The 25,366-nt window shown below is 47.8% G+C and overlaps 6 non-coding genes across 6 annotated transcripts; 2 read left to right on the top strand and 4 right to left on the bottom strand.

Annotated features, from left to right (window-relative positions):
- Positions 1–287: 287 nt before the first annotated feature.
- On the top strand, positions 288–360 carry trnav-cac (transfer RNA valine (anticodon CAC)). The gene has a single exon. It is a non-coding gene; the product is annotated as a tRNA-Val (tRNA).
- A 634-nt stretch (positions 361–994) lies between these two features.
- On the bottom strand, positions 995–1,066 carry trnad-guc (transfer RNA aspartic acid (anticodon GUC)). The gene has a single exon. It is a non-coding gene; the product is annotated as a tRNA-Asp (tRNA).
- A 5,926-nt stretch (positions 1,067–6,992) lies between these two features.
- trnat-agu (transfer RNA threonine (anticodon AGU)) lies at positions 6,993–7,066 on the bottom strand. The gene has a single exon. It is a non-coding gene; the product is annotated as a tRNA-Thr (tRNA).
- A 2,852-nt stretch (positions 7,067–9,918) lies between these two features.
- On the bottom strand, positions 9,919–9,991 carry trnav-aac (transfer RNA valine (anticodon AAC)). The gene has a single exon. It is a non-coding gene; the product is annotated as a tRNA-Val (tRNA).
- Positions 9,992–16,155: 6,164 nt separating this feature from the next.
- On the top strand, positions 16,156–16,297 carry LOC138230187 (U4 spliceosomal RNA). The gene has a single exon (XR_011186223.1). It is a non-coding gene; the product is annotated as a U4 spliceosomal RNA (small nuclear RNA).
- Positions 16,298–17,130: 833 nt separating this feature from the next.
- Positions 17,131–17,202, bottom strand: trnag-ucc (transfer RNA glycine (anticodon UCC)). Its single transcript has one exon. It is a non-coding gene; the product is annotated as a tRNA-Gly (tRNA).
- Between the last annotated feature and the right edge of the window lie 8,164 nt (positions 17,203–25,366).

Raw genomic sequence — 25,366 nt, 5'->3', positions numbered from 1 at the left:
GTCACTCTGGTAGACAGGGCTGACCTTCGGCAATAGGATTTATACTCTCCAAGATGATATTTGCACTTTCTGGAGAGGCGATTTTCTCCACTTCAGTAGCCCGATTTCGTCGATTGCGTGGAGAGGGCTGTAGAATGTGGCGCCGTCTTTCCTGCTCCGTCCATGACAGGCGTGCTGGTCTCTGGAGAGAGAGCACGGTCCATCAGCGCACCCCAATAAAGGCACTGGAAGCAGCTGAATCGCATTGGCGAAGCTCAGCACTGGGCCGCTGGGCACATCTGACCACAGTTTCCGTAGTGTAGTGGTTATCACGTTCGCCTCACACGCGAAAGGTCCCCGGATCGAAACCGGGCGGAAACAGACCAGACTTCTTCTGTCGCCACGCACAAAAGGGGATTGGGGATTCGCCTAGCGCTGTGATCGAACAGACCCACTCACCTCTTAGTGTGGCGGGATCTGCACAGTGCATGTCGCAGCGCATCCTGCTTTCACTTCAATGCGCGTCCTGATGTACCCCGGTCTCCCGCGTGACAGGTGGGGACAGGTGACAGGTCCACGTGACAGGTCCTATACTAACGAGGAAGACATCACTCTCTCCGACCCCCGGCATCGTGTCCCGACCCACCGTGCTGGAAGCCGACTCGTGCTGTGATTCCTTTACGGAGCAGAAATGACAACCGAGGAGCCGAGAGATCATTTCAGCATTTCGCGTCTGAACGGAAAACACAAACGACCAACTCGGAATGATTTGCCTTTGACGCTTATCAAAGCGTTCTTTGTGCATCGAACAGACCCACTCACCTCTTAGTGTGGCGGGATCTGCACAGTGCATGTCGCAGCGCTCCCTGCTTTCACTTCAATGTGCTTCCTGATGTCGAGTCGTGTGCCGTGCGGAGGCTCTGAAAGCGAGAGCAATGAAAAGGTGCACGACGCTGTGTTAGAAAACAGAGAAGTGAAAGGCAGTCCTTTCTCTAAGGAGGTAAAAGAAAAGCTACTCCCCGTCGGGGAATCGAACCCCGGTCTCCCGCGTGACAGGCGGGGATACTTGCCACTATACTAACGAGGAAGACATCACACGCTCCGACCCCCGGCATCGTGTCCCGACCCAGCGTGCTGGAAGGCGACGCGTGCTGTGATTCCTTTACGGAGCAGAAATGACAACCGAGGAGCCGAGAGATCATTTCAGCATTTCGCGTCTGAACGGAAAACACAAACGACCAACTCGGAATGACTTGCCTTTGACGCTTATATACCTCTTAGTGTGGCGGGATCTGCACAGTGCATGTTGCAGCGCTCCCTGCTTTCACTTCAATGTGCTTCCTGATGTCGAGTCGTGTGCCGTGCGGAGGCTCTGAGAGCGAGAGCAATGAAAAGGTGCACGACACTGTGAAATAAACATTAATAAACGCATATATAACGTCGAAAACACATCTAACACTAGGAGTATACAGCACTCTGCACAGTGTACGAAGTAAATTATTTTCGCAGTAATTAATTATATTTACTATATTTATTATACACGTGTAAATTAATTACTGCGAAAATAATTTACTTCGTACACTGTGCAGAGTGCCGTATACTCCTAGTGTTAGATGTGTTTTCGACGTTATATATGCGTTTATTAATGTCGTCGATTTTACGGTTGCAATTCGACGTTGATTATACGTCGAGGCGACGTATATATACGTATAGCCGTATTTTCGCCGTGAATATACGTATATTCGACGAATCAATGCCCACAGCTTGGCATACAAGGGTTTTGCGGAGGGGTCTTGCCACCTGCCTGAAAAAAAACAGTAAAATGTTTGAGTGCCTATAGAGTTTCTATTTTTATTTTCTTGAGAAAAGTTGATACCATTTCCTGGAAACCCCGTCCCCCATCAGTGCGCGGTGCCCGGGGAAAAATCTGTAGGGGGGCGTCTGAAATTCTGAGCGGGGGTGATATTTCGGTTGAAACGGAGCTGTACGGTGCAGCTACCCAAATGAAATCTCGCAGCTATGCCATTAATTAGTGCTTTATGATAGAAGATATCGACTAGCAATCTGGTATTTGCGATGAAGTTCAGTTTCACATTTTTCGTCACTCTCACTGGAGAGTATTGCCTGGAGCGAAAAGTACCATAAGCGTTCATTTTTGCAGCTACATGGACGTTCTGAATCGTTAAGAAAAAATGTTGTAAAACCAACAGAAAGCACAGACTGCTATAACTAGTCCTAGTTATATAACGATTTTAAGTATAATGATAAACTACTGCAAGGAATCGGTCCACCTGAGCAAACAGGATCGTAATGTTGACACTCAATAACGACACTGATATGTGCAGTTCCTGGACGGATAGCCCTCCTGCCCATCAAACAGACTGAGTGACTGTTCCTGTCATTTAGTGTTGTCTGACCATTGACAAAGTACAACTATTTTTTTAGGGCGCAAATTAAGTTAGGTAAATCTTTTTGCCCAAAACTGAAGGGGCAACATTCCCCCCTCCCCCCGTGATGCCAGGCCTGTCCCCATCCTATTCCATAATGTCATTATATATAATACCATACAACAGTGACCGATCCTTACTAACTACATGCGTTAAAATTGCACATCAGCTCATAGCAGGGGGCACATAGCCGCGATGTATTATCAATGTTATATTTCAACCATAATATCGACAACATTAATAAACGCATACGTTGAGAAAATATCGAACCCAACATATTTTCCGGTTATATACCACAATGCATTGCTAGTATTCGTTGGTCACAATTTTGGACACGTTTTTCAAACGTAGAAGTATATCCGCAAATATCTCAGCAATCCTCTTTTGACGAGTAAGTATGAACAATAATAATACTATCTGAATACATACAGATCTTTCTTAATATTATTTTGATTAAAATAGTACGTGAATAAGCAAAAAATGGCACATAAAATAGTGTGAATGGGGAAGATGACACAAAATCGTTTTGCCGTTTCTCTATTCTTATTCTATGTTGTACTTTCAAACTTTGGGTACTCTTTAATTAGGACAGACTTTATTGCTCAACTGCTATGATGCAAGCCAAATTTTATACATTTATTTCAGTTTTGAGCTTAGTAAACCGTTCACTTTTTAGATTATACTAAAGAAGATATTAATCATCATTTATTTGGGAAGTAATATTATATAATTTTCTCCTAGCTGCGGTGCTGAAGTCCCACCCTACATCAACAGAAAAAGAAATAAAGGAGCATGCAATGTGTTACTTGAAGAATGCATATGAAAGACAGGGGGCCAGGAGATCTGGACACTGAAAATAATAGGTTTTTGGTTCTAACTGTTAGGACAATTAGACAGGGTTTGCAAATAGTGGAAAAAAATCATCTTAACTTCCATTGTAATATTTTTTTTTCTTGGAAATATAGAAGTTGTACATTTTAAAATGTATATTTGAATCAAAATGTGGTTTTGAGTTAGTGTGTTAATGTAATTAGTTTTGTGTTTGTCATTACTATACTGTATATTGCCATGTTACCAGAATTTGTAGCTGAAGTTTAAGACTAGTTGTGTTTTTTTTATGATTATTGCCCATATGTTGATTGTTGATTGATTGTATACAATGTATAATTTGAAATACATATGTTTCAGGTGTGAATGTGTATTTTCAGAATACATTTCTAAATCTAATCATTGGCTTGGTTTACTTGTTTCTACACCTATAAAATCTATCTTTGATGTATAATAGACCTCTACCCATATACGTATAATAGACCTCTAAAGTTATACGTATAATAGACCTCTAACCATATACGTATAATAGACCTCTAAAGTTATACGTATAATAGACCTCTAACCATATACGTATAATAGTCCTCTAAAGTTATCCGTATAATAGACCTCTAAAGTTATCCGGAACTCCAACCATATATGTATAATAGTCCTCTAAATTTATCCGTATAATAGAACTCCAACCATTTATGTATAATGAACGTCTAAACATAGACGTATAATTGACGTATAACTTTAGACGTATATTAGAATTTCATTCTAGACGAATTGTAGACCACATTTAGACGTATAAGGTATGCGTTTAATAGACGTATATTATACGTCTTTTGCCCACTGGGTGGGCTCCAGATGCACATGGAAGCAATCAAGTGTTTCATCCGAGCTGTTTCAAAGACTGCCCAAGAGCTTTCCTTTCACAGAGGCGCAACGATTAATGATGGGGGTGCACCCTTCAATGCGCCTTACGACTCTAGGGAGTGATTGAGACGATTCGTAGCGTGTGCTCATTTCTCTCTATTCCCCGTGTTGCAGTGGTAGGATGACGTAAATTACTGCTTCGACACGTAACGCCATTATAATCACGTGCAGGAGCTGAGGGCTTTAGTTTTGTTTCGTTTTCCATGACGTTCGTAAGCGCGCAAATCAAAGGCAAGTCCTGCGTCTAACACGAACGTAAATGCTTTTGAAAGTGCAGTGTGGTGCAGCTTGTAAAATCCTTGTCCACATTTGTGGTTTGTTGATGTTTGTTCTGTCTGCCAAAGTTGCATTTTGACATCCGGACGGGGGGACTTTATCATTTGAACGTGAAGCCAGCCTTAAACCCTCTGAGGTGTGTCTGTCTGCCGGCACGTATCTTGTGAAAGGTTTTTTTTTTTTAACGGAGAGCAACTTTAAAAAGGTATCCGCAGCCACCTCGCAGTCCGTGTTTGATTATAGGAGGAATGCGGCGGCGGCGAGCTCGCATTTGTCGTGCTCGAGTGTTTAAGGCGATGGGATCGAAATGCGTTGGGGACTCCCCGCGCAGGTTCGAAACCTGCCGACTCCGGCGTCTGCCGCATGTCGCCTTGTGCCTGCGCGGCAGAGGCGAAGTGCCGCTTCTCCTTTCCTGGTACTATAACAACGCGAAATCGCTTGGACCTGCTGCCATGGACATCAATTCTTCAGATAACCACACACTTTGCCTTCGCACCTCTGGTGCTCTGCTTATGCCTTTGAAAACCTAATGAATAAAGCTGAAAGAACCGACACGATATGTAGGTGCTGGTAAAGCACGCAGTAAAGAACTGTTAACAGCAAGGGTTTCAGTGGGTTAACTGAGGAGAAGGCGTGATCGCTAATTGTTGACTTTTTATTTGGTGTTAGAAACACTCTTACTGTGCATGACGTGCAACAAATGTAGCCATAGAAATTGCATCACGCTTTCATGTATGCTATTGCAAACACCAACGTTGCCTAGATAGAAAACCGAAATAGCCGTGGGTTTGCTTGCTGGTCTGAAGGATCTCTCTTCGAATCTCTATCATTTGTCAATGGAAGTAAAAGGCGCTGCAATCTGATACGTTCAGAATCAAACCCGCAGCTGTTGTTCGACTTTATTTCTTGACTAATTACAACTGAGTGTCGCATGAGCAGTTACATAAACTTGTCTGGTATATTTGAACACAAATGCCGTTCTTCAATTAAAACTAACAGTACATTGTCAGGGACATTCAGTTCTATACAAACAAGAGACAGACAAGAGAATATTTCTACCGTTCATGTGGACTACGTGTTGACTTACTGATCGGAATAATTGAAAGGTTCGGGCTCATAGCCGATGCAGTGCGTGCTAATTAGAACAGCAACGCTGAGCTCTCAGCACCGTACTGAGCCCAGGTGTTTTTCTAAAGCTGTCAGGTGCAGTTCATTTACATGAAGGAAATCTCTTACTGGGTACGATTACAATGCAGTAAGTAGCACAGACTACTTAGGGAGCAGCCCGATGTGTTTAAAAATGACCCGAGCCAGGTAAGAGTCGAACCTACAATCTCCTGATTCGTAATCAGACGCCTTATCCATTGCGCCACTGGACCTGGTGTAACACTGCAGGACTGTAACCCAGTGAGCTCAGCCCTGCAACTAGTAAAATATTACCCCCGGTCCATTCTTTTCCAAAAGTGAGAAACACCTGTTTTCTACATGTTGTCTGTTTTAAAACCATATCTCTTTAAACCAAACCAAAGAGTTTGTCTTTTGCACTGCTATTCTGATTCATTTCGATTTCAAAGAAAAAAAAAACATTACCTTCCAAAGCATCATAAAATTGTCCCTTCTTCCAGACTCTACTTCTCTCTTGTAGTAGTACAGCAGACCTTTCCAGGTGAGCAGATCACAGAGTCCGAAATGAGCTTCCTCAATCAAGCAAAGTACCTGAACATGACTCTGTCATCATAAAAGCGCCCCTGTAATAAAGAAATTAAATCCGAAATCAAGAGGGCAGTTGCCTACTGAAATACAAGAAGTCATCAATTTTAACCTAGCAACACATTAAAGGCTGCATCTATACAAGTACGATTCTAGAAATGCTCACCAGATTACGTTTTAAGAAGGAACTGTGCCTCAGGTTCCGCCGAGATCTTAACTCGGATGGCAGGATTCAGAGTCCGGAGTGCGGACTGATGGCGCACGGAGGGTCCATATACTGTGGATCCCTCAGTGATCTTCCGCGTATTCAAACCACCAGCGTGTGACTCCCCTGTCCCCGTGACCTCATTGGTCTGCTCTCTCCTCTGTGCAGCCGAGCCCGACTCACGGTAAAGTGAAAAAAAATATGCCCTCAACGTGAGATTTAGTCTGGAGCGAGGATAGATGTTACCTTTTTATCATTGAACAGGATGTATGTGATGTGGCGACTAGGTTCAATTTTGTATCCTCTTTAAAAGATTAAGGACTGGGGTGAGCGTGATTTACCAGCTAAGAACCCGACGTGCGCACCGTTTAAGCTGCATAGACTCGGTCGTTTAACTCTTCTCCATTAGTAGGGTTAAGGTTAAAGAAAAAAACATTGCTGACTTCTTTTTTTTTTGCCAGCCGCTAGCGCTGATTAGCAAGGTTTGTATTTCATGTTTTGCAAGTTGCATCCATTTTAAGAAAAACAAGTCGCGTTAAAGACAGGAAATGAATACTTGCATTTAATTAAGTCTAGCCGTAGGCGGTTGTCCATAATGACCAGTACTGTTCAAGAAGACAGAACAAAGAAGGCACCGCTGGGATTCGAACCCAGGATCTCCTGTTTACTAGACAGGCGCTTTAACCAACTAAGCCACAGTGCCCCGGGAGTGTTGTCCTTTTGCAGCCACTTGGACACACCTTTAGAAAAACATTTTGTTAGGCATTCTGCCTCAGCCTAAACACCTATAGCTTGCAAAGCGCATGCTATTAGACAGGCACCTCTGCAAGACCTTAAGAGTCTCTTAAACTAGTGATAGTAAGGTGTTCCCAATGGGTGATGTTCGGCTTTCAAATCATCTCATCCGTGGAAGCGCCGAGATGCAGCTGTTTAAGGCTTAGAAGCAGCTGACTGTTTCACTACCTAGCTGATCACTGTCAGTCAGGGAGCTTAGAGGTGAAAAGCCTGTCTGAGAGACAATTCGCCATCGATCAGTTCAATATGTTCCGTACCAGCTCGGCGCACCCGAGATCATCTTGGTAGCCGTGTAGCTCAGATGAGTGAGAGCTTGTGTGTATTTACCACCGTGATTGGATGCCGGCCCTTCTCAGGTCACAGTAAACCTTCTGCTCAAAAAAAGTGAGGTAAAACCTCACTCTGCACAGTAAAACCTAAAAAAGTGAGGTTTTATTTAATCTCTGACCAAGGGAAACGTTTCATTTTTTCAAAGAAATGTTTGTTAAAAAATAAAGTCATAGTTCCATGGGATTCAATCATAGACCGTGTGACATGGAAGTCAGGAACCTAACCCACTAAAGCACTACAGAAACATTATCGACAGACAATGTACAGCGTGTACTATTCTTGTGTTGCGGTACATGAATATAATTATATCGTTATTAATTTCTAATTTATAACTTTATTAACTTTATAAATTAACTTTATAAATTTATTAACGTTATTAATTAATTTCACGACGCACAGACAGAGCGTAGGGAGCCGCCGCCTGCAAACACAGCTCCAGGCAGGACTCCGCTCTGCAGGAGCCGCAGAGCAGAGGAGATGGGGGCAGCTTAGCTCCTGTGCAGAGACCTGAGCTGTTGTTGCTGCGGACGCTGTCTTTTCTGCACTCGGGGTAGGAGTGAATGTTGAGTTGCCCTTAGAAATGAAGCAGAGCACTTCAACGGCACGGGTGTGTGTGTGTGCGCCCTGGTGATTCTGGGAGACAGATCGAACCTGGGCTAAAAGAGAGGAGGCTTAGCCCTCTTCCATTTACTAGTTCAAAGTTGTACAACCCATTTGTATCTGCTAGGCGGCGCAGTCGTCGTGCACAAAGAACGCTTTGAAAAGCGTCAAAGGCAAGTCATTCTGAGTTGGTCGTTTGTGTTTTCTGTTCAGACGCGAAATGCTGAAATGATCTCTCGGCTCCTCGGTTGTCATTTCTGCTCCGTAAAGGAATCACAGCACGCGTCGGCTTCCAGCACGGTGGGTCGGGACACGATGCCGGGGGGTCGGAGAGAGTGATGTCTTCCTCATTAGTATAGGACCTGTCACCTGTCCCCACCTGTCACGCGGGAGACAGGGGTACATCAGGACGCGCATTGAAGTGAAAGCAGGATGCGCTGCGACATGCACTGTGCAGATCCCGCCACACTAAGAGGTGAGTGGGTCTGTTCGATAACAGCGCTAGGCGAATCCCCAATCCCCTTTTGTGCGTGGCGACAAAAGAAGTCTGAAGTCCGTTTCCACCCGGGGACCTTTCGCGTGTGAGGCGAACGTGATAACCACTACACTACGGAAACAGTGGTCAGATGTGCCCAGCGGCCCAGTGCTGAGCTTCGCCAATGCGATTCAGCGGCTTCCAGTGCCTTTATTGGTGTGCGCTGATGGACCGTGTTCTCTCTCCAGAGTCCAGCACGCCTGTCATGGACGGAGCAGGAAAGGCGGCGCCACATTCTACAGCCCTCTCCACGCAATCGACGAAATCGGGCTACTGAAGTGGAGAAAATCGCCTCTCCAGAAAGTGCAAATATCATCTTGGAGAGTATAAATCCTATTGCCAAAGGTCAGCCCTGTCTACCAGAGTAACCCTCCCACCTCCTGCAGCGATGGTCAGCTCTGGCCGCCTGGGTGAAAACCAGGAATCCTAACCGCTAGACCATATAGGAGCGCACAACCCTGCTGTTCCGGGCATCATGCAAGCAAACTACAGAAATATTAGAAAACACGCAAGAGAGTTGTCACTCAGAGTGTCGAAGGGTCGATGTATACTGGGACTCAGTTGAAATGCAACGTCAGGACTTTTCCGAATTATGTCACATGAAGAGAGCACAGCCTTTTCCGCCCTGCCACGTGTGTATCGGTAACTCGCCGTGATCGTATAGTGGTCAGTACTTTGCGTTGTGGCCGCAACAACCCCGGTTCGAATCGGGGTCACGGCAGAATAGGGGCGTCTGCTTTTACTACTTGCACGAATGAAGGCAAAAAAAAGCCAATCGATGTGAACGAACGGCGCTTTACAGAGGAGTACTGCCTGACTGGATCGTTGATGAACGACAGAGGCCACTCCGACCTCTTCTCGGGTTTCTTCAATGACTTACTAAGGATCTTCTTCACATTCGCCCATGCAGGGGAAGCCAGTTACACCAAAGCAAACGCAGGAAAGTGCAATTCAAGCAGAGACCAGGAGGGACTTGTTTACACCGAGAGTGGTCGGAGAATGGAACAATGCGCCCAGCCCTGTTGCTGGAGCCGATTCTTGATGAGATCTTGGGCTCACTAAGAAGCCCCCGCTGGATGCTAATCTTTCTGTTGTTCTTGCAGGTCCTGCGCTGCTTTTGAGCCGACAGAGCTCGTCCTGGTCTGTCGGCACAGCCCAATTGCAAATGATCGGCTCCGCGTAGAGAAGGAACGTGCGTTTGGTACAAGAGTGCATGAAGGCACCGGAAATACATTGGGAACAAATGACCGGTCGCTCAATACCTCTGTGAAGTACAGGAGCGTGCAAATCGAGGCTGTTTCCACCCGGTCTCGAACCGGGGACCTTTCGCGTGTTAGGCGAACGTGATAACCACTACACTACGGAAACCTGTAGTATTTGCTGCTGGTGTATCGCTTGCGTTTCGGGCTGAGAAAGGGACGCGTCATTTTAGGCAGGGGGCGCTGGAGAGAGGAACAAAGGGAGCGATGAAACAAAATGCCGAAACCCGGGATTGAGCCAAGGATCTTTAGAACATACTCTCACGAATCGTTAGAATATGTGCGTTTGATCATCAATTGCGTAACAACCACATTCGTTCGACTTGAGCCATCAAGCTCATAGTTTTCAAATCTTGAAAGCTGTCATTGAGCACATCATAGTCTGCAGTACGCCCCGTAACTTGCGTACTTCAACAGAAAGAAGAGCAGACAGCTCCATAAATATGCGAGGCGCAGAGAGTGCAAGGCGAGCCGCACACGTTTCGGTGGCTGAGAGAGGGCAGTTTTTGCTTCTGCATTTCCCAAGTAAGGACGCATGACAACAAGCGATTGCGGTGCTCATTTACGACATAGTGGTGATGAGTTTTCAGTACGTGTTCTTTTGAACAAGCAATGAGGTTGCTGCCTTGGACAGCTGACTGCACGCTCTCATTGTGCCACGTGATGAGTATTCACCAGGCTCGTTCAGTCATTAGTCACATTCCATCATTTGCCATAAGCAGATGCTGCAAGGTGATGTGGATATCAGTTCCCAGTCACGAGGACAAAAAGAGCACACAAGGGCTCAGCCGGGAGTTGAACCCGGGACCTCCCACACCCTAAGTGAGAATCATACCCCTAAACCAATGAGCCACAGCAGCACTTTCTATTTTATCCTGTCAGCGAGCTTGAGGACGGGGGAGAGGCGTCATTCGCTCGTCCAGTCAGACCTTCATCAATAAGTCAAGAAAGCCGCAATTACACGACTGCCTTGCAGACGAAGGGCAGTGAACTGCACCCGGTAAGAGGGGAACAAGCGGCACTAGGCGACACCGAGGCATGAGCCCCAGCGAGGGGGGTTAGCTTGCATGGTACGGCGCTCGCTTTGCATGCGAGAGGTAGCGGGATCGTTTCCCACGTCCTCCAGGTGTGTGCTTAGAGCTTGATGTGCCGAAAGGTGTCCTTTAGCCTGTGGTCACACCTTGCATGGAGAGCGTCATGCAGCTGTCAATCATTTCACAGCCACGCCCCCTCTTCATCTTCTCTCTGCCTTAAGCGTCTCCGCCACTCTCTCTTGACATTTCATGTCAGCATGTCAGAAGTCCGAGTGACGTTTTTAATGGCTGAGTGAGGGCACGATGCTGAAGCAGAGAGGCCACTTCAGCCAGAGAGACTTGTGCTAGGTGAGATCTGAAAAACAGACTCGCAACAGAAACAGACCAAAAAAGTATCGGTGAGATCAAAAGGCAAATGCAACATCCAGCAGAGGGCGTCTGAAGATTAGGGAACGGGCGACTGAAATCCATATGAGGCAAACTTTCCGGCTGTGCACTGCAGCTGGCCTCGTTGGCGTAGTTGGTAGCGCATCAGTCTCTTTATCTGAAGGTCCTGAGTTTGATCCTCACACGGGGCATGGCTGCTTGCTCTTTTCAAACACTTGCGGCAACTGTTCGCTCATAACCACGTCTGGAATGCGTGACCTTTACACGGGGGAGAAGCAACGCCGCATCCCTTTTCTAAAGAACATTCATATTCAGAAATAAGTCAAGAAATTTGCCATTACTTTTGCTGTCAGCCTGCCCATGTTGCCAAAGAAAGATTCACTCGGCGTCAACATGACAGAACAGCGATCACTTGAAAACACTGTTCCACACTCCGTAAGCAAGAACTTCAGTGTTTGCAGTCACCCGATATGCCGATAGTCAAAGGAGCACAAAACACGAAGCGTCAAAAGACAAGATGAGTTGATGGAAAGAGCGTTGAATTGATGAGCACAAAAGTTCAGCTCGTACAATAGGCAACGAAGGTCCCGGCGTCATCATCGCACTTGAAAGGACTGCCTTGCAGACTAAGGGCAGTGGGAGGTTGCTGTTTTGAGATGGAGGCATTGGGATGGTGGGCCGAGATCTATTCTTCTTAAGGAATTCTTAAGTATTGTTGCCTCCGATCAACAGATCCTCAGTTTTCTCAGAGTTGAGTTACAAAAAGTTTTCACACATCCAAGTCTTTCCTTCATTAATGCATTTAACTAAAGTGATAATAGAAGAGTTGTCATTTGGTGGAAACAAAATGTTTATTTGAGTGTCATCAGCATATGAATGAAAGTTCATATTATTTTTTCTTATTATCCTACCTAGCAGCAGCATGTAGAGAGAGAGAGCAATATTGGTCCCGGCACTGATCCATCTGGTACCCCAAATTGAACTGGTGACGTTGATGAAGCAGTACAATTATTAGATATTTGAACATAATGAAAACGATGAGTAAAATGTGAAGTAAACCACTGAAGGACGGTTCCAGATAAGCCAACCTCAAACTCAAGCCTGTGTAACAAAACAGAGAGGTCAACCGTGTCAAAGGCAGCTCTAAGATCTAGAAGCACAAGCACTGTTGCATTCCCCGCATCAGTAGCTAAGAGAATATCATTTACGACTCTCGTTAATGCAGTTTCAGAAACCAGACTGAAATTTCTCAATTATATTATTTGAATCCAGATACGATTGACGTTGGGCAACAACTATTCTCTCAAGACTTTTAGATTGAAATGGGACCTTTGAGACAGGCCTGTAGTTGTTAAGAACTTGTGGATCCAAATTTGACTTCTTAAGGAGCGGTCTAACAACTGCTACCTTAAATTGATCAGGTACAACACCTGACGCAAGCGATGCATTCATCATACTAATTATAGGTCCTGCCAGTCCTTCGAGGGAATCTTTGACTAGCTGAGTGGGGATGGGATCTAGCGAACAGGTGGTTGACTTTGTCTTACGTCTGTGTTCATGAGTCCACCATAAGAAGAAATCTGAACAGGAGTGGTGATCATCCGAGGTCACCACGGAGGAAACCACTGCTCTCCCCAACAAAAAAACCACCACTGCCCCTCTCAAGTTTGCTAAAGACCACATGGATGTTCCACAGCAACTCCTGGAACAATGTTCTGTGGACAGACGTGACAAAAGTTGAACTTGTTGGTAAATGTGCACAGCGTTATGTTTGGAGATAACAAAACACTGCATACCAACTCCAAAACCTCATCCCACCTGGGAAGCATGGCGGAGGCTGTACGGCTTGCAATCATCGAGGGACCGATGAATTCCAAGATGTATCAGGAAATTCTACAGCAGAATGTCAGGGTGTCTGCCTGTGATCTAAAACTCGAAAGACGCTGGGTCATGCAGCATGACAAAAATAAAGGAGTACATCAACAACAGAGTGGCTGAAACAGAAGAAATTCCGTATTTTGGGATGGCCAAGTAAGAGTCCTGACCCCAATCCCATTGAAGTGCTGTGGCATGATCTGAAGCAGGCCGTTCAGCGCAAGACATCCCAAAAATATACATGAACTGAAACAGTTTTGCATAGAGGAATAGGCCAAAATACCTCCTAACCGCTGCTCAGGTCTGACCAGCCGCTACAGAAAGTGGGGGTTGAGGTTTTTTTCAATAAAGGAGGTTCCACTAGCTCCTTAATATAAGGGTTCACGTACTTTTTCCATCAATGACCTTGATTGTTTAAAACATTTGTTAAAACAGCAATGTCAAATGTTGGGCGTGTGTTGTTTGTTAAATCAGACTCTCTTTATTGATTATTATGACTTAGATAAAGATAAGATCACATGTTAGGAGCCATTCATGCAGAAATCCACATCATTCCGAAGGGCTGTTTACAAAAGTTTTTCTTCCAACTGTATGTGAGAGAAAAGCAGAGCCGCTCACTGAGTAAGGTGGGGTTGTAGCTTCGCAAATTGCAAGGACATTTGTACTCTCAAAAGGGGACAGGAGCACCCCAGATGGGACTCGAACCCACAATCCCTGGCTTAGAGTGCCAGTGCCTTAGCCATTAGGCCACTGCGCCACACTGGGTGAGGTTGATCACGCTGATGAAGAGACAGTTTTTTTTTCCTTTGCTTTTTCAAAGGGATCCCCAAAAATAAGGGAAGTTAGGCAGCAGAAGGTTTACTGTGACCTGAGAAGGACCGGCATCCAATCACGGTGGTACACACACACACGCTCTCAATCATCTGAGCTACACGGCTACCAAGATGATCTCAGGTGCGCCGAGCTGGTACGGAACATATTGAACTGATCGACGGCGAATTGTCTCTCAGACAGGCTTTTCACCTCTGAGCTCCCTGACTGACAGTGATCAGCTAGGTAGTGAAACAGTCAGGTGCTTCTAAGCCTTAAACAGCTGCATCTCGGCGCTTCCAAGGAGAGATGATTTGAAAGCCGAACATCGCCCATTGGGAACACCTTACTATCACTAGTTTAAGAGACTCTTAAGGTCTTGCAGAGGTGCCTGTCTAATAGCATGCGCTTTTCAAGCTATAGGTGTTTAGGCTGAGGCAGAATGCCTGTTAACAAAATGTTTTTCTAAAGGGGCCTCGCACTCTTTTCCAAGCAATGGTCACCATCCCCACCGAGTGTCACAATGTAGTCATGTCCTAGGACGTCACCTGTTAGTCTCCATTTGTCTGCCACCAACACTTTAGGTTACGGGGTCACAACCGCACCCCGGAGCGCAGAGGAGCCGTTGGCGTTCTGGTGGCGCAGATTGGGCTGAAGGTGGGGCGCTTGAATTAAATGTAAATAAGATATGAACCCCAGATGCACATGGAATCAATCACGTGTTTCCTTTGAGCCGTTTCAAAGACTGCTCCAGAGTTTACCTTGCACAGATGCGCAAAGATTAATGATGGGGGTGCATGCTTCCAGGCGCCTTACAACTGTAGGGACTGATTAGAGACAATTCGTAGCGTGTGTTCGTTTCCATATACGCCCCGTGTTGCAATGGTAGGATGAAGTCAAATACGGCTTGGACGTGTAACGGCATTCTATCCAACTGCAGGACTTGAGGGTTTTTTTGTGCTTTGTTCTGTTTTCGTTGACATCGCATTCGTAACAGCGTCAAAAAAAGGTAATTCCAGCATATAACAGCCAGCCTTAAGTCCTCTGAGGCGCATTTGTCTGCTAGCATGCTATTGTGAAAGTTCAAATTTGGACAAACACAATCTGTGGCGTTTAGCGTGACATAGTCTTGCAGGCATCGTGCTGTCTCACTGCAATACTATACCACTGGAGGAAACAGTCCATCTGGCCATGAAACTCATTTGAACGTCTAGCTACAGCAACTAACAATATCATGATTTATTCAGGATGTGTGGAATCAGAACATCCCGGAGACAGCTTCCGAAATCGTGAGCATTCTCTGGTGGTGTCCTGCTGGGATCCTGTGGGCGTGTGTTGGTGGTATAGTGGTGAGCATGCAAAAGCCACTGCATTGGCCAGGAATCGAACCCGAGCCTCTTACTTGGCAGGCAAGAATTCTTCCACTGAACCACCAATGCTCAATACCTGTACCTTCAAAAAAGACGCTTTTTTGGTGCTCTGTTCAAAAAGCGTCGACATCTGTTTCCAGCTGCAAAATGCCATCCGCAGACACTGAAGAATTTATTTATTTAGACACCGCTCAGAATCCCCTGTAAGATTCTCCCTCAGTTCCTTTGAGCAGTGTTTTACCTCTTTCAAAAGGCTTCACTTTCCTAGTCACATTCCAAGGCTCATCGAACCCGGGCTGTTTCCTCCAGCGGTATAGTATTGCAGTGAGACAGCACGATGCCTGCAAGACTATGTCACGCTAAACGCCACAGATTGTGTTTGTCCGTTCGTGTCAGTCGTCCTGCAGCCACGGGAAGTGGGACACAAACATGCTGCAATGCTTTCAAGACGTTAGGATTTGTTTGTGTAACATCCGAGAAGAGTACTTGTGGCTTGAATGTGAACTGTACGTGCCCGCCCCCTTTCCTCTGTAGTGCATGAGTTCCTCCCGGCACGCCCTTCGTCATTGTTCTGTCATCTTGTATTTAAAGGGTTGTATTTCTGCTGCTGAAAATAAGCAACGGTTTTCTCACAACGCCCTTTGTTCCCAACGGAGCCCTTGTCTGTCATGAAATTCTTCAAAACCTCAAGCTAGAAGAAGAAGAAGACGACAAATATGAAGCGTTACCGCAACGACATGCCATGAGACGATCGATAACGATTTCCATAGGATCCCCGCGGTTGCCTGGCAACCGTCAGCTTTGCGCAGTGGCAGTATCGTAGCCTGTGAGGTTTAGCCGAGGCGCGATTATTGCTAGTTGAAAACTTTTCCCAATACCCCGCTTCCGCCGGTTTGCAATACAATCGGCGAAAGCAATTTTTGATAGTCTCGTCAGAGACTGAGCAAGGTGTTTAAAGACAGATTTGGTCATGGTGACATCATGGTAGAAAGAAACGAGCTTGTTACGTCTCAACAGAAACGCTCTTTAGCTCTTTCAGCGTTATGCAGAGAACAGCGTCTGTCGAGATCACTTTTGAGTTAGCGCGAAACGCCGTGTGCTGTCAGTTTGATTTCATATTGCTCGTAGCGGCGCCCGGCTTTTGTCTGTCAAAAGTTAGGTTGCGCTTCTTCATGCTGCATCGTCGGCATGAGTGGAGCTTTTTAAACGTCTGTACTTACTGCGCCCCATAAGAAATGGTTTGTCCCCGTTCAAAAGAGATTGTGCGATGTCCTGCAGCGTTCGCAAAGCAAACCTTTGACAGTTTGAAAAGAGGAATTTATTCTGCTTCCTGTGCGTGCAGTAGTTACAAAGTTGAACGTCTTTACACGATCTGCTGCAGTTTTCAATGGGCGGGCTTTGTCAGATGGCTTGGAAAAACGCACTGAGACATCATGAGCAGTGTCCTGCATGTTTTCTGTGTATAGCTGTCTTTTAACGCATACAGAATTCATTCGAAATCATTGATTTCTCCAATTAACAAGGGTCCCTTTTTGAACCTGCCAGAAGCATTCTTTCAATGTAACAGATTTACTCCGGGGAAAGGCAGCATGACATTGAGAGTAGCTCAAGCTTTCAGCACCCGTATCGGACTGCGTGTATGCAGACACCGCTCAGAATCCCCTTTAAGATTCTTCTTCAATTCCGTTTTGCAGTGCTTTGGCTCTTTCAAAAGGCTTCACTTTGCTATTCACAATCCAAGGCTCATGACAGCATTTAAAACCAATCGCCACTGCGTTGGCCGGGAATCGAACCCAGGTCAACTGCTTGGAAGGCAGCTATGCTCACCACTATACCACCAACACACACCCGCAAAAGCCCTGCAGGACACCACCAGAGAATGCTCACGATTTCGGAAGCTGTCTCCGGGACGTGCTGATTCCACAAATCCTGAATAAATCATGATATTGTTAGTTGCTGTAGCTAGACGTTCAAATGAGTTTCATGGCCAGATGGACTGTTTCCTCCAGCGGTATAGTATTGCAGTGAGACAGCACGATGCCTGCAAGACTATGTCACGCTAAACGCTACAGATTGTGTTTGTGTTGGACAGTTGGACCCTACAGCTGGACCCTCATAGACAACCTGAATAGCTTATTCAGAAGCAGTGCTGGACCGGGAACGAACCAGCTTCTTCCCAGGCACAAGAGTGACTTGTGAGGACTCGCGGTCCCACTCTGTGCATAGAGACTTTCTACCAGCCAGCCGGACTGCTGGTAGATCCCCTCGGAGCAACGACTGACCTGCGTGGATGTCTAGACAAGGACCGGAGGTCTGTAATAGCTTTGAGGAGCTGTGTCAGGCAATGATCGGAGAATTTTCGGCTTTTATCGATCCCATAGCTGCCGTGGCCGCTGTGCACCATATTAAGCACGAAAAAGCTGAAGCCCCTCGTGACTATTATCAGAGGCTTAGGCGCACTTATTTTGCAGGGCGGAATGAAGAGGGTTGCGAAGAGAATGTGAATTTCAAAGGTTTATTCATTGCTAATCTGCATCCCTCAGTCAGGAAAATGATTGTGATGCACACTGATGCAAAAGCGATGAAAATGGCTGACATTAGAAGGTTGGCTCAAAAAGCCTGGGGAGCTGAAGTCTCTGCTTCCTCAGAGCGAAAACCTGCTAAAACGGCCGTGTTCGCCACTAAAGCCAGCAGGGTTGACGACTCGCCTCAGCTCGAGGCAGCTGAGGTTCCTGAGCTCGCTAAGCCCCGGCGCAAAATAGGCAGGCAGGACCGCACTAAGCGTCAGAGCCACCGTGAGCGCTACGGGGAAGGCAAGGGCTCAGGCAGAGTCTATCATAAGACTGGACGAAGGGAGTCGACTGCAGCCCGCCTGGCCAGGCTTGAACAAGCCCTGCCTGAGAGATCAGGACAGGGTAAACCTTCCGCACCGAATGCCGGAAGTGTGAATGAGCTTAGGGGGACCACGCCCCTTCTCACTGGAGGAGGCGGGGATCCGTCCCAAGCCCCTCCCTCAGTCTATCTGATTGGGTGGGAGGGTTCCTGCCTGGAAGAAGGCTGTGACTCTGAGTTGGGCGCTGACCCCGCCCCTGAAGTCAAAGAAGAGGCAGGCTTCCAACAATTCTTAGGGAATCTCAGCCAGAAAGGCAAAGCAAGGCGTATTTATATCAAGGTTTCTCTTGAAAACGTCTTAGATAGAGAAGCACTGATTGACACTGGGGCTGAAATTAGTTTGATGTCAGCCGATCTACTCAGCGAGCTCAAACGAGTAGCGAAAGGAAAAGGCATCAGACTTAAGGTAGAACCGTGTAAGATAGATATTTCCAGCTATACCCAGGATCATGCCAGGATCACACACCGAGTGTGGGTGGCACTTAGCTTCGGGCCAATGAACGTGGTGCATCCTGTTTACATCTCTAGGTTTAAAACAGAGCCACTACTCATTGGCCAAGACCTGCTTGACAGGCTGGAGCCTCTGGTGGACTGCCAGCGTGGAAAATTGTGGGCTCAGGTCAAAAACCCTAAGCCTGTTGCACAGCAAAAAGGGGGATTCAGTGGTTATGCTGTGATCACACAGTGCCCACTGAACACTATAGCTGAGTTGGAGGTTCCTCCTGGTTCCTCTGGACGAGAATAAATGTCTCTTCTTGCTTTCCAAAACTACAGGGAAGTCCTGCCCAGGCCAGCACTCCCACGGTCTCCCAACTACAGGAGCAGTGCTCCAAGCAGCTGCTTGACCCGCCAGGTAAAGCACACCCCCTTTTCATCCCTGAAGAAGAGTGGATCTCCCTGTCCGGTAATGAATGGGAGTCCTTTCTGTGCACCCTGGTACCTCAGGGGGTCCAGGAATACCACCCCATGGTGGTGGGAGGGGGTCCAGGTGGCAGAAGTGCAGGTTGATGATGTAATTCTTAGCCTCAGCTCTGAGAAGTCCATAATCAGTGAAGGTCTGTTCGAGGACCTGTCGCCAAGCTGTCAAGTGACCCTGGTGACGCAGTCACAGGTTCTGTGGTGGGCACCCCCATCTCATAGGTCCATTTGGAGCAAAGGAAGCTGTGTAGCTTCCATCTCCATCGGAAAAAGGAAGTTTGCTCACTACTTCCTATTGGAAGTACCTATTGGTTCGACTGGGCGCCCAGCTGGACACAGTAAACAGTGTGCTGTGGACACGGGTGGACCCAGATGCCCACTCTCTAAGCGGTGACCCCGAGAACATTCGGTCAGGTCAGACGATTCCTCAGGCCTGCCAGGTAGTAAACGAATCGGACCTGATCGTTCCTGCGTCAACAGCAGGGTTTCCAGTACGCCTTGTCCTAAAGAAGGGACAGAGAATGGACGCTGAGATGGTTTTCTTCCAACCATCAGCTCAGTTTATCAGACTGAACCTAGCAGTCTGTTGTACCCCCAGACTGGAACGGAATGGCCGAGCCACCTGCCTGTTGGTGCAGAACATAGCAAAACAAGATGTCAAAATCCCTGCTCGCACTGACATGGGACTGGTAATTGACAATGGTTTCTATGATTTCGAACTAGCCATCCCAGTACTGGGGCAGCTCCCTGGTCCCTTGGCCAGGGAGGGGGGAACCGAGCAGGTGTACTACACCTACCCCCGGCGGATGATTGCAATTATGCCAATAGAGGGATTCTGCAACCAGGAGGTGTGCAGGGTGGACCTTAGCGATAAGGATGAGATGGTTGTGTACACAGTACACGCAGGTGTTCCGATGGACCACTCAGCCGAGAGTACGACCCGGGATACCGCCATGCCGTCAAAAGCGGGGTTCCTAGAGCAGGTACAGGAACAGGTTGGCAAGGCAGATGCCCTGGAAACGGAAAGCCAGCGTCAGCAGCTGCGTCAGAATTTCCAGGATTTCCGGGAAGTGTTTGCACGGGACGCCTATGACTGCGGGGTGACGGATTTGAACACAGTGCGCATTCCAACGGCCCCTGGCGCCCGCCCAACCTATGTCAGGCAGTATCGCATTCCCCTCACGGCATACGAGTCCATAAAGCAGACGTTGGATGCTCTACTAGAGCGTCAGATCATAAGGGAGTGTAACTCCACTTATAACTCCCCACTGTGGCCGGTGCTGAAACCCAATGGTAAATGGCGTCTGACCATTGACTACCGGCAGCTGAATAAACAGGTTCCTTTGTCACGATGGCCAATGATCTACCTAGATCAGGAGTTATCCAAGGTGACAACAGCGAAATATTTCACCACAGTGGATGTGGCCAATGGGTTCTGGACCCTTAAGGTAGAACCAACAGACCAGTACAAACTGGCCTTTTCCTTTGGAAACAGGCAGTTCACCTGGAATCGATGCCCCTTTGGGTATTCCAACTCCCCAGCGGAGTTCAACATATTTCTGCACAAAGCCATGAGTGATGCAGCCGCCAGGGGCAACCTGGTCTATGTGGACGATATTCTGATGAGGAGTCAGACCTGGGAAGAACACATGGCCGAGATCAGGCATGTGTTGACCCAGCTCTCCTGTGCAGGGGCCAAACTGTCCCTGGCTAAGGGACAGTGGTGTAGGACCCAAGTGGAGTACGTGGGACTGTTGGTTGGAGCCCAAGGCATACAGCCACAGTCCAGCAGAGTCCAAGCTATCCAGAATATGAAGTCGCCCACTAACCTGTCTGAACTGCGCAGCTTTCTGGGAGTATGTAATTATTCCCAGCAGTTCATTGAGGATTACGCTGAAATAGCAAGGCCCCTCCACAAGCTGTTGCAGAAAGACGTGCCCTTTGAGTGGGGGCCTTCCCCAGAACAGGCTGTGATGGAGCTGAAGCGCAGACTCGGTAGTGCGCCGAGCTTGGCCTACCCTGACAAAAATAAGGTCTTCTACCTTGAAGCAGGGTTCTCAGAGCACTGCCTTGGGGCTGCTCTGAGTCAGGAATATAACCAAGAGTGAAGGGTGGTGGCATATGCCAGTCGAGCCCTGAGCCCAGTGGAGCAAAAGTTCTTGGACTGCGAGAAGGCCCTGTTGTCTACGGTCTGGTCGGTAGAACACTTCCGTAGTTATGTTGGGGGACAAAAGATCATCATCGAAACCTGCCACCAACCTGTGACATTCCTGCATAGCCAGAGACTGAAAGCGGGCAGGGTGTCAAATAGCAGGATTGTGGCATGAATGATGGCCCTACAAGGCTATGAGATAGAGGTACGTTATGCACAGAGCAAGAAAATGTACCTGGGACAGGGCCTGGCTTTGGGCCAAGTGTGTCACGGCTGTGACACTGACATGGAAGCTCCAGAAACAATTCCCGCTGCTGAGCTACCGAACAATCATCGGTACTACGATGAGAACGTGGGCCAGGGCTTACCCATGGCCTATGTTGACGGTTGCTCTTTTCGCCACGAACAGCAGGTGCTAGCAGGGGTAGGAGTAGTCTGGCAAGACAATACTCCCTGTGGGCCGACCCGCTATAAGCTAGGACCAAAGACTAGTCAGTATGCGGAAGTAGCTGGGGTGCTGATCACCCTCCAGCAGGCCCTGACACATGGCCTTAAACAGTTTGTCATCTGTAGTGACTCGAACTACGCCCGACATAGCTTCGTGTCTCACGTTCCGTATTGGAAGGGTAACGGCATGAAAAATGCCCGGGGCAAGGAAGTAAAGAACAAAGAGTTGTTCCTGGCCAGTGACAAGCTCACGACCGAGGCTGGAATGATGGTTTACTGGAGGAAGGTGAAGGGACACTCCCAGGTGAAGGGACCCGACAAAGACGGGAATGATGAGGCCGACCGGTTGGCCAAATCTGGCGCCTTAGAGGGTGAACCCTGGCAGTTCCAGCAGGAATGGCTACCCCCAGAATTCGTGGCTGAGGTCAAGGCGGTTACCCGAAGCAGGGCTAGACAGGATGTCGGAGCTGACCCTCAATCTGTAGTGCTTGGGTCACAGGGTTTTAACACCGATCTTGCGGAAATGCAGAAACAGGACCCAGCAATTGGGCAAATGTATCAGCATATCGCTGACCCAGTGCGTCAACCTCTTTCGGAGCAGGTGCTGAGCCAGTCTCTGGAGCTGAAGGAGCTGGCAGAGGTGAAAGACAACCTAAAAATTATAAAGGGGTTGTTGGTTTGTGTACCAGTTGCACAAGGTGTCCCAAAGTGGGTAGTTCCCCACTGTCATCGGGGGGTCATGATCCAACACGCTCATGACGAACCCTGTGGGGGTCACCGGGGAATCAAGGCTACATACGACACTATCCAGCAGGTGGCATTCTGGCCTCACATGGGCCAAGACATCGCCGCGTATGTAAAGGGGTGTCTGACGTGTAGCCAGTTCCAACCATCACGGCCCTTGCACCGTGCACCACTCCAGAAAAAGGGCATGACATTCACCTGGTCCAATCTTCAAATGGATTGGGTGGGGCCACTGGTGAGGTCATCCAGAGGGAACAAATATTTCCTCACTGTTACGTGTGCATTCACAAAATGGATTGAGTGCCTCTCAGCACCCAACGACACGGCAGAGACAACTGCAGTGCTGTTGGTGAACCATGTGTTCAGTCGATGGGGATTCCCCCTGACCGTGGTCTCGGATCGGGGAACCCATTTCACAGCTACAGTAATGGCAACCCTGTGGAATATGCTTGGGGTCAAGACCCAGTTGCATATCTCCTACCACCCTCAATCCTCGGGCCAGGCAGAAAGGGCAAACCGAACGGTGGTTAGTATGCTCAAAAAGTTTGTCTCCAACAGCAGTAGGGACTGAGACATTAAGCTGCCCCTGGTTCTGATGGCCATCCGAGGTAAGCCCCATTGCTCTACGGGGGTCCCACCTTTTGAGATGATGACAGGTCGGAAGATGACTCTTCCCCTACACTGTCTTTATGGGGTGGAGGACCTGAGCACGACGGGGGCTGCTACGGCCCATCAGTATGTGTCAGACCTGCGAGCACATCTGCAGGCAACCTTTGCTTTTGCCCAGAACAATCTGGGAAGGAGTGCAGAGGGTAGGAAAGCATACTATGACCGAAAGGCAGTTAACCAGGAACTCCAAGTAGGAGACAAGGTCCTGTACTTCCAATTTGCCAAACCCACAGGGGTGGCCCGGAAGTTCTTACCCAGTTGGACAGGACCCCACGAGATTGTCGATAAGGTAGGTATCACCGGTAGCTTATCGAATTCAGATTGAGAAGGGAAGGCAATCTCTGGTCTACAAGTGGGTGCATCGCAACCACCTCCGGTTGTATCGCCCACCTCAAATGGCGCCGGAGAACACAGAATAGGGTTAAACGTCCAAACCCGATCAAAGAGGGGGGTGCCCCTTTGTAGCTGCAGGTAGTTAGGTACTGTACTGTAGGTCCTGCTAGGAAAATATATTCAAAATTATAGTGGAACTGTACCATGTGCCTCATCTATGTTCCAGAATGGGAATCCTAAAACTGCCAGGGCTGGTCCTGACAGTACTGTGGATCGCCTCGACACAGCCCCTTGAAGTTGTGGAACCTGGTCCTCCTACCGGCATAGTCCTGCAGGAAACCATAGTCCTCTCCATGGAAATCTTTATGGTACAATCTTTTTTTTTTCTTATAAAATATACTTTATTCCGAAAAAAAACACATCTCAAAGGGAAACGTCTCACACGATAACACTCCACAAAATTAAAACATCGGCGGAACGGCGGTGATTGTCCGTTATCAATCCTTGCAAGGGTGGGCGGATTTGCGCTATTATGAGAGTCCCTCCAAACCCTACCGCTTGCTGTAAACCATTAATCCCTGTACAGGGTCCATAGGCCTTTCCAGTGCTCCTTTGCCGTGGGGAAACCCCATTTAGCAACGTCGCGCTTCATCCTCCTCCTGAGGTCCGCCAGGATCCTCTCTTCCAGCTCCCTCGCTCCCCACTTGTTGTTGTGCCGGATGAGATTGTTTCTCGCGTCCCACAGGCCTTTCTTTGTGAGGGACAGCAGCAGCCACATCAGGAACTGCGTCCCCCTGTCCAGTCCGGTAGGTGCCAGCCCCAGCAGAATGTACTGGTAGCTGAGCACCGCATTCGTTTCCAGGAGTTGCATTATGTTGTCCATTCTGCCCCACACCGCCTTGGCGAAGGGGCAGCTCCTTCACTTTATTAAGATACTGAAGAAAGATGTGGAGACGGGGGTTTGAATTTAATCCTTTCTGTAGGGGGTTTAGACTTTCAAGTCACAAACTGGGGTTTATGGCAGGAAAGGGGGGTTAACTGATAAGGATTGCAGATGCAAGCTAGGAACCCCCCTGGGTGTAATGTTAAACTGACCATTTGTCCAGAACATCGTAAACTGGCCAAATACCATGAACCCCCCTCTTTACCATCAGACCGAGTGACGTCAGAAACGGAGAAGAAAACACTATATAACCCAAAAGTTTGTAACAGTACGGGGAACAATACTTCGGTTTTGTTGTTTCTTGCGGGAAACAAGACTTTGGCTTTATTGTTCCTTGCATGCAATAAACTCATCTGTTTTACTTCATCTCGGGATCAAGAACCTTATTTCTTCTGTTACAACAAATTTGGCGTAGTCGGCGGATGCTCCAGAAGGCGCAGAACTTCCCATCGGCAGGAGAGATGGTCAGCGCGCACATAACTAAGAGGTAAGGACTCCTCTTTTATTTAAAAGTCCCGACTCTCTCTGACCGATTGGGAAATCTCTGCTCCCTGCGAGAATCGCCCGAGATGACGGAGTAAACGTGAGTTTCTGAATTCCTCTGGCCCGGGGAAGACACCGGTGTATGTAATGGGTTGTTTGCTGTAAGCCCAGAATTTGGTCTGGCAGGGGTTCCGCGGTATTGTGTACAGGCGTTCGAAGCTGGTTTATGCCTTAATTGCGCGTGGAGTTTTTGAACGGGTTTTGGACCCTTACCGTGAAGTTCAGGACTGGTGTGGGCCTTAATTGCGCCCGGAGTTCTGAAGGTCAGAACTGGTTTGGGCCTTAATTGCGCCCGGAGTTCTGAGGCTCAGGATCGGTGTGGGCCTTAATTGCCAGATTAAGGCCTTAAATGGCCTTAATCAGCCAT

This window comes from Lepisosteus oculatus, unplaced genomic scaffold (genome assembly GCF_040954835.1).
Source record: "Lepisosteus oculatus isolate fLepOcu1 unplaced genomic scaffold, fLepOcu1.hap2 HAP2_SCAFFOLD_48, whole genome shotgun sequence".
NCBI lineage: Eukaryota > Metazoa > Chordata > Actinopteri > Semionotiformes > Lepisosteidae > Lepisosteus > Lepisosteus oculatus.
This window is presented reverse-complemented; position numbering and strand designations above follow the sequence as displayed.